Source organism: Dermacentor silvarum, chromosome 7, assembly GCF_013339745.2.
Source record: "Dermacentor silvarum isolate Dsil-2018 chromosome 7, BIME_Dsil_1.4, whole genome shotgun sequence".
In the NCBI taxonomy this organism is placed as follows: Eukaryota; Metazoa; Arthropoda; class Arachnida; order Ixodida; family Ixodidae; genus Dermacentor; species Dermacentor silvarum.
This window is the reverse complement of record NC_051160.1, coordinates 137171571-137179505: the sequence shown is the minus strand read 5'-3', so window position 1 is coordinate 137179505 and position 7935 is coordinate 137171571. Positions and strand designations below refer to the sequence as shown.

The 7935-nt window shown below is 42.7% G+C and overlaps 1 protein-coding gene across 1 annotated transcript in view; it reads left to right on the top strand.

The window, feature by feature from the left end:
* Positions 1-787: 787 nt before the first annotated feature.
* LOC125946979 (cytochrome P450 2C15-like) overlaps positions 788-7935 on the top strand; it is a 311950-nt gene continuing 304802 nt past the window's right edge. Inside the window, exon 1 of the mRNA XM_049671232.1 lies at positions 788-808. The gene's annotated coding sequence lies outside the window, so the exon portion shown is untranslated. The remainder of the gene's footprint in view (positions 809-7935) is intronic.

Sequence of the window (7935 nt, the reverse complement as noted above, 5' to 3'; positions counted from 1 at the left end):
TAGCACTCGTGACTTGCGGATGAAGTCGTTGTAGCGATTTTCGGTAATATGTGGCGGAGCCGTCACATACAGATGCTGACCATTCATGTGGCAGAAGACATGAATGCCATCGTAAAGTCAAAAACTTGTTCTTACAAAGGTTCTAAAATAGCAGCTTCTAGCGGTGTTTTTTTTCTGACTGCTAATGCTGCGTGTTGTGATGATGTTTCTTTAAAGGGACATTTAGTTTCTCGTTATTGACTCAAAGTTTGCACTGATAATTACTGAAAATCTTGGAACGTCTTGACGTTCTTTTTATGGAATGATAATTGTATGCAAGAGGTTGTTTTTAGCTTTACGCTGCAGGATCTTAGCTAAAGTACTACCCTTACTTACAGCATTAACTCTTTCTGGCTATGCCATTCCGTTTGTATGCTAGTGGAGTGTAGATTTTACGCAGTTATACGAAATACGATATCAACTTGCAGTTGCTATATGGTATCATCCTGCATTTCATGAAGATAACGTCCGGAAAACAGTTCAAAACGCGATTTCAGCTTTACAAAATTAGCCCTTCCGACTAACAAAACAAAGATACCTTTCCAAGAGATCACTTGCCATTCGATTATTTGTGGTACAGATGCGTTCAGCCATCGGGCGGTTGTTAAGTCTCTTACCGGATGTGTGGCCCATTGCCTGAAGCACAATAAAGAAGGGATGCGGCGAATGAAATGAAACAGGATGTTGGGTTGTCGGCAATATAGCTCTTTGTCATGTAGCTTGTGAAAATCGCTAGGTTCATTTCTAGACAGACTTTCAGCGAGCAAAGGTGAAGTACCTTTTATTGAGTGTCATAGATTGTTTGCGGTAACGGCTTTCCCGCAATGCATAGGACTTTCACTCAAATTTCCGATAACAATGTGCAGCTGTATTATTTTTAGGTGACTGTGTACGCATGTAATTGTTCTAACTAAACTCAAGAGGGTCTTATTAGCCACCCGGTTAGAAGACCGCTAACTTTATTGTGGACGAGAATGTAGTAAAATGCACAGAAAATATTAAAAATTGAAAACCTGGTTTAGAAAGGTTTTAGTAGCCAAAAGAGAGCACAGTTCGTAATGCCTAACTTAAGCTGACAATATAACAGCATTGCCCATTCAATCCCAGCAATTCACAGGAAAAAGTGCAAAATACATATGACGCAGTGCAGTAAGTTGATGCTTGTAACGCAAACATGGGCTGGTCTCGGGGTCCATATATAAATATCATGGGCGGGTTTGGGGAATGGTGGTTTAAGCTAAAATTGGAGGTTCCAATGTTACACGTAAAGCGCGCCGAATAAATTATGCTTATACTTGCGCACCCCCTTTTCTTTATCGTAAGTGTTGTTTTTCTGAGTCGTAAGTGTAGGGTGGTATTTATTACGACAGCAACTGTGTGCAAACTCCAGGCAAATTATCACCGTCTTCGTGATGTGCCGTATAGAGTGCGATAAAGCGAGATAGAATTGCGCTGGATGCTGTGGCTGTGAAAGAAAATGTGCAAGGGTGAGCCAAGAATCACGGTCGCTTGATGCGGGCAGTCCTTGAACGATAACGTTCTGTGCGATGTTGTCACGTGCGCACTAGGGGACAAGAACGCGTGTGTCTTATTCAAGTACGGCCGCGGCTGATCATGTGCGTTCGCGCGGCACTCCCCATACATGGCCCACGCACTCTATGCTGCAGGTAATTGGCGGCGTGTGCAAACCATAGGGCGAGCCAAGATGGCTGAGTGGCTTATTTCGCGCTGTGTTACCAGGCGCATATTGTGGTAGTTCATGTGATCTCATGTTTCCTGAAAGTGCTGAAGTGAGATGTAGGTCAAAGAAGTATTCGGTCTCCAATTCCAGCGATCTTTAGCACGTCAGCGTTGTGACAGCGAGTATTCGGGATCATCCAGTGATATCTGTTCATGTTTGCATCTGAACGCGTGACACCACAGTTCATGTCATTAGTAAGCAAACGTTTACCACAATTTAGACGGCTGATGAAGCTTCCTTTGTGTAGTTGACTTATAGCTTGCTTTCACTATTAATTCTTGGCCTTACGGGTGAAACCGCAATTTTTCTTCTTTCAGACGAATATAAATTGCACTAGCATCATTTTTATACAAAACGTCCCAGACCCCGAAAAATACCATTGCCCATTCCTTTGGAAAAAAACTGCCTTAGTAGTTGATCCCGTGAATGAGGTTTCACCGAAGTATTTCTCCCGAAAAAAAAAACGTTTGGTGATGTAAGCTCGCTTTAAATTTTCCGCAAAGAAGCAAAAGTTGGCTGAAGGAAATTTTTTTAAATGACTGTGAAACCAGGTACAATGACAAATACTATTTTAGAATATTTTACCTGCCTGCTTCGTTTATGCGACGTCGGAAGCGAACACATATTTGAATTTCCCGTGTTTATTTGGCTCAATAAACAAGAATAAGATAGTGGACTTTCAGAAGTTTATTGCATAAATATCGTAAGCGTTTCAGCCACAATATTTTTTTACAATTTTTCACCTGAGTTGTATACAATGCTAGCAATTATGCTCGACTATGAAATCATAACAAGCACTTTACCGTAAAATTACTTTCGAATCTAGCAAAAAGTCTCCCTTTGAACATGCTCAAACCTAAATTAAGCATTAAGGCCCTGAAGATAAAATTAGGAGAAATATGTCATTATGCGCACCAACGGTTCATCTTTTGATTAGAAATTTTATTTCTAGTAAGGTATATATAGGCACGAAAAAAAATCTTTGAAATCCACAACGAATCTTCTGAACTTTGTCTTCAGCGCGAAACACATGCGGGAGGCAATTGAATTCTTGCCAGGCTTATGATCTCTTTATGCACGAAATACAGCCACGTGTTTCTTTATGCGCGGTAAATGTCTGTAACGTATTTATTTGCATTCGTTTGAATGTTTATACTCCGTAACTACGTTTTAGGATAAAAGATTTGTATGATGGTAATAAACCATGGTCATCGTCCAGACAGGATAATTTTTCGACGCAAGATATTTTGCATGGTGCTGATTCATTGTTTTATAAGATCTTCAGATCACCAGATGACCGCGCGTTTTTTGTGCCTCCGTGCAGGACAAAATGAGGCAAAGTGAGCCACTATCGGCCATGTACAACGCTTGCATCTATGCCGTGTTGCTTATCTCGTTACCCCACCTAGTTTTCTGGCATCCTCGACTGCGCTTCCTTTCCGTTGGCGCCCATTTTAGTGTAACTCTAATGGTCGACCAGTTTTCTATCGGTGATGAAATGAGGAAATTTGCAGGCGCTAGTTGGAATCAGCTAGCACAATACAGGAGTAAGTGGACATAAAGAAAGGCTGATGACGATGCTGAAGCCGTGTTGGCCAACCGACCACACCGGGTAGCCCAAATTAGAAGTGGTGAACTGATGCGATTTGTTTGTACTGGTGTCAACTGACACAGCACGCATTCCCTCAGCAAATAGCCACTGTGCATATGCCTGCCAGAAAAATAGCTGGCGGCACATACATGTTCTTCAATGAAGACACTGTTCGGGAGTGCCTACCGATAAGACTGCGCAAATTTTTATCGCCTCAAACAAAGTGTACTCGAATTAAAATTTATATTATAAGAAGCTGAAAGGCTAGTGCGTATAATGTGCTACCTCAGTATTTTATTCTTGAGGGCCTTAATGCCTAATTTAGGTATAACAATCGTTGAAAAGTGACTTTTTTCCAAATTTAGAATGCACTTTCTGGAAAAAGAAACCTCATTATGGTCGAACATTATTTCAGCTTAAACAAGGGAGAAAAATAGTGAAAAAAAAAACGTTGCGGCTGTAACTTCAGCGATGTTTACTGAAAATTTCCTGAAATCCTAAATTTTTTCCTGTTTTACAGAGCCAGTTAAACGTGGCAAGTAATGAACGTGCTCCACTAAGACATCACGTGAAAGAACCACGCCAGTAAAATATTCTAAAATAATATTTTTCATTCTATCTAGTTTCACACTTGATTAAAAATATTACATAACACCAACTTTTGCTTGTTCACGGAAAGTTCTAAGAGTGCTTACGTCATTAGGTAAATGTTTACAAGAAAAGTACCTTGATGAAAGATCATTCACACAATCCCCAACGAACCCAGTGTTTTCCAAGAAAATCGGCAATTGTAACTTTCGGGGTTTCGGGTGTTTCGCCATGCTTTTTGCCCAGTAGCTTTTTTTACCACCTAGTTTGTGATTATTATACTCAGTGTATAACTATTTTACCTTTTTTAGTCGAGCGCTGTCGTCCAGGCCATCGTTGGAGCAAACGCCATCAAATTATTGTAACTTGGTTTTCACGGCCGCATCGAACATCTTACAGGCTTGCAAAAAGATTGATTTCATTTTATGTCGAGAGATAACGTCATAAAATTTCATTCTCTGCTCTTTGATTTTGATGCTGTTGTTGCTGTGTTTGAAGGGCCAGTAAAGAGAAACAGGAAGTTCAGCTTTAATTGTAGATTATCCTATCACGATCACAGACGTACTCTTCTTACTGCGAACAAAGGTTTAATAAGCCAGAAATTGGCGAAAAACTGAAGGATAGGTGCTGACGCGCCTTCGAATTTCCCTCCCTACACGTTCGTGACGTCGGAGATGACAAACGCAGCACGGCCGCGATTGGTCGAAAGCGATTTATCGTTGTTAATAAAACGCAAAATGAAATACACCTTAAACGTACATAAACAACATTTTCCAACTTTTTAAGCCGTTTCAAGCGAGGACATACAAGTTTATCGCAAATAAATAAGTAATAAGAAAAAAAAGGCGTGGCGTTACATGAGGTCGTGATAGTTGCGTAGTTTCGTTTTTGCTCTCCGCATCATCGCGTGCCTGTTCCGCTCTACAGTGCTGGAGTGTTTGGTGGCGTGTTGCGTGGCTCTAAAAACGTTGACTTCGCGGGAAACAGCCATAAAATGCCTCGTGTGTGTAATGTTGAGGGCTGCACCAACGGCGCAAGGCGCTTGTTCAGGGGCAGCGGCAGTGTTGACCCGACTGTGTCCTATCATGTGGTGCCGCGCGATGAGTCCCGGCGTTCGCAATGACTCAGTGCTCTGGAAATGATAACACGGCAAAAGAGCCAAAAAATGATGGTGTGCTCTCTGCATTTCTCGCCCTCGGATTATGTATATAATCCTGCTTTCGGAAAGTATCTTGGCGTGCCCCAGACGCCAGTCCTTTATCGAGCAGCTGTCCCAGCAATGTAGCCTTTATAAAATCCCCTATTGATGCCCCTGCAGCAGCAAACTGGTGGCTCGGTGAGTGCTGAATGTCATTAATAAAAACAGGAAAAAAACCATACTGAGTACGCTTGTTCTATCGGAACTTTCTACGCTTGTTCTATCGGGAACATTGTCGCCTGGCATCGACGAAAACGAGGCTTCGCTTTCCGTCGGCGCGAACAGCGGCTCACCACCATCGTGCGCGGAAACACCTACCGCGCGAGCACGGAGGATCATTTCGCACGCCGTTTCACTGAAGTCGCTCAAATGCAGCCCTGCTTCCCTGGCGAGCTCTTCGTTGCAAGGTTCAGCGTCAGCAGCGGTAACCATCGCGGCCACAGAACACCTTAGTAAAAGTCGCAGCGAATGCAAACGCAGTGGCCATGCAGCCTATGATGGAGCGAGCGTCTCGGCCATTTACGCAAGCAGTGACGTATTATGGCGCCCTCTGATTGGCTGACAGCAATGAAATCTGTGACGACACTGCTTCTAGGGTCAGAGAAATTGAGGAAGGGATGTTTGGTCTTTGTTTACGAATTTGTCCGCTAATAACTCATATTTTTGCACCCAACAAAAACTGCATGCCTTCCTGAAGGTCCCTCTTTTATTCCAGCTGAGCTTCCTGTTTCTCTTTAGTGTCCTTTAAGGCTCGGTATTTACCGATGATATTCAGTTTCTTCATTTCACTATGTATTCTCCTTGCAGAAGTTTAATAGAAAGTTACAGATAAAATTTGATTGATGAAGCGGTTTGCTTATAAGCAGGCAAACCTAAAAAAGCTATCTAGCTCGAGGCTCGGCTTTTTGGGCAGCGCCAGTCTTCGTAAAAGTATGAACTTACCATCTTTTAGGAGGAAACTTTTAGCTTCAATAATAATTGCGTCTCTGTACAATATAATTCGGCGGTGTCAGCATTTATAAGCTTTAGGTCTTTGTAACAACGCTTGCGTGCTCGTTTGTACAGAAACAGATACCCCGTAGTATGAGCGAACTAGAAACAGACTTGTAGAGTTGGAATTTCCACCAACGCTATTAAGACGAAAGCCTTATATGTATGTCTCATGGTTCAGTCGACTTTGAACTTCCTTGAGCGAAAACCGTGTCGTCGAAGCAAAATCGTACACGATGACGACTCGGTGTAGTAAGTGAATTACTACACCGGCCCGGCAGCATGTCGTGCCTATTTGCAAGCGCTTACGCAACAATTCTGATGGTTTGCGGGCCACCATAGTCATTGTCCTTTAATGAGTAAGCAAGCAACACTCACGCAGCAATTCTGATGGTGCGCGCGTCACCTTCGTCATTTTGTTAATTAAGATAGAGTAATATCAGGCACATGGAACTCACGCCTTCGGTGGGAGTCAAACCCAACACCTTCGGCGATAAGACAAAGTTAATTAAAACCCAGTTAAATGTTATAGAGTTAAATAAAACAAGCACTTGAGCCCACTGCCTTTGGTGGGAGTCGCACCCTCGACCTTTAGTGGCAGTTGATCACACTATCTTTGGTGCAAATGAGGGCGAGGTTATTTAAGGGACAGTTAAGTATGGTAGCGTCAATTAAGGCAATCGAACCCGTGACCTTTGGTCGGTAAGAACAATTAAAAACTAGTTACAGCGCATTCAAATGTGATGGTCAAGCAATTTAATAAATGTTTCTTGAGTGCGCAGGCTTTCGCCTTCATTCCTCTTTTGCGTATGCTAAAGTGACCCAATTTTCTTTTTACTGGACTCAGAATCTCTCATTTTTTTCTCCTACAATAAACAGGTTCAGATAAAGGCTCCGCAATGCTGCTGATGCTGGTGACGTCCATCTTGGCGTCCAGTTTAATCGTGGTGTTCCACATTTTGAATGACTTTCTATTGCGGCGACGTACTCCCAGGGGAAGTAGGATTCCGCCCATGCCACCTGCAAACTCGATGCGAGGACACACTGAAATTGTTCGCAGCGATTTCGATCGGAACAAGTTTCTCCAGTGGACCAAGGAGTACGGGCCAGTGGTCAGGTGAGAAAAGCTGCTGGAGATGACTAAGAGGCGAAGAACCCACAGGTGGCGCAGTGCCTATAGCATTACATGGCCGCAGATCGCCAGTAGGCGATCTAAATTAAACCCTAGCACTTCAGCACAGATTCTATCCTAATTTACTCTGTGGCTTTGGTACAACAGAGCCCACAATTTAATTTTTTACCTTAAGAGGACAGCTGACGACACGTGAGCGTGGCTTACAGTGTCTGCTGCTAGGGCAGGAAGGCCAGGTTTATTGAGAATAGCAGCAGCAGCTGACTTGTACCCTAAATGATTAAGTAGTTTCGCTCATTTCAGTTACAGCCGCCCACAGGTATATTCTGAAGCATGAATTTTCACATAGATTGATCCGGAGCTTCGAGTAGCTGATCATCAACTTTAAAGCCAACTTTCTGAGTTTATCCATAGGTATCATTTATCTCACAGTGTTACCTATATGTCAAATACCGTATTTACTCGCACAATGAACAAACTTAAAAAAAATATGCGCGAAGTTGGGGGGTGCGTTTATCATGCGGGGTAAAACTTTCAGCGATCTTTTTTTTCCGCGGTAACCTCTACAAAAGTGTCAGTTTCGCCCGAAAGGCGTACCATCGGTTGCTATAGCAAATGCGTAGACAGCTATACAAAGTAAGGATATTAGTTTTATC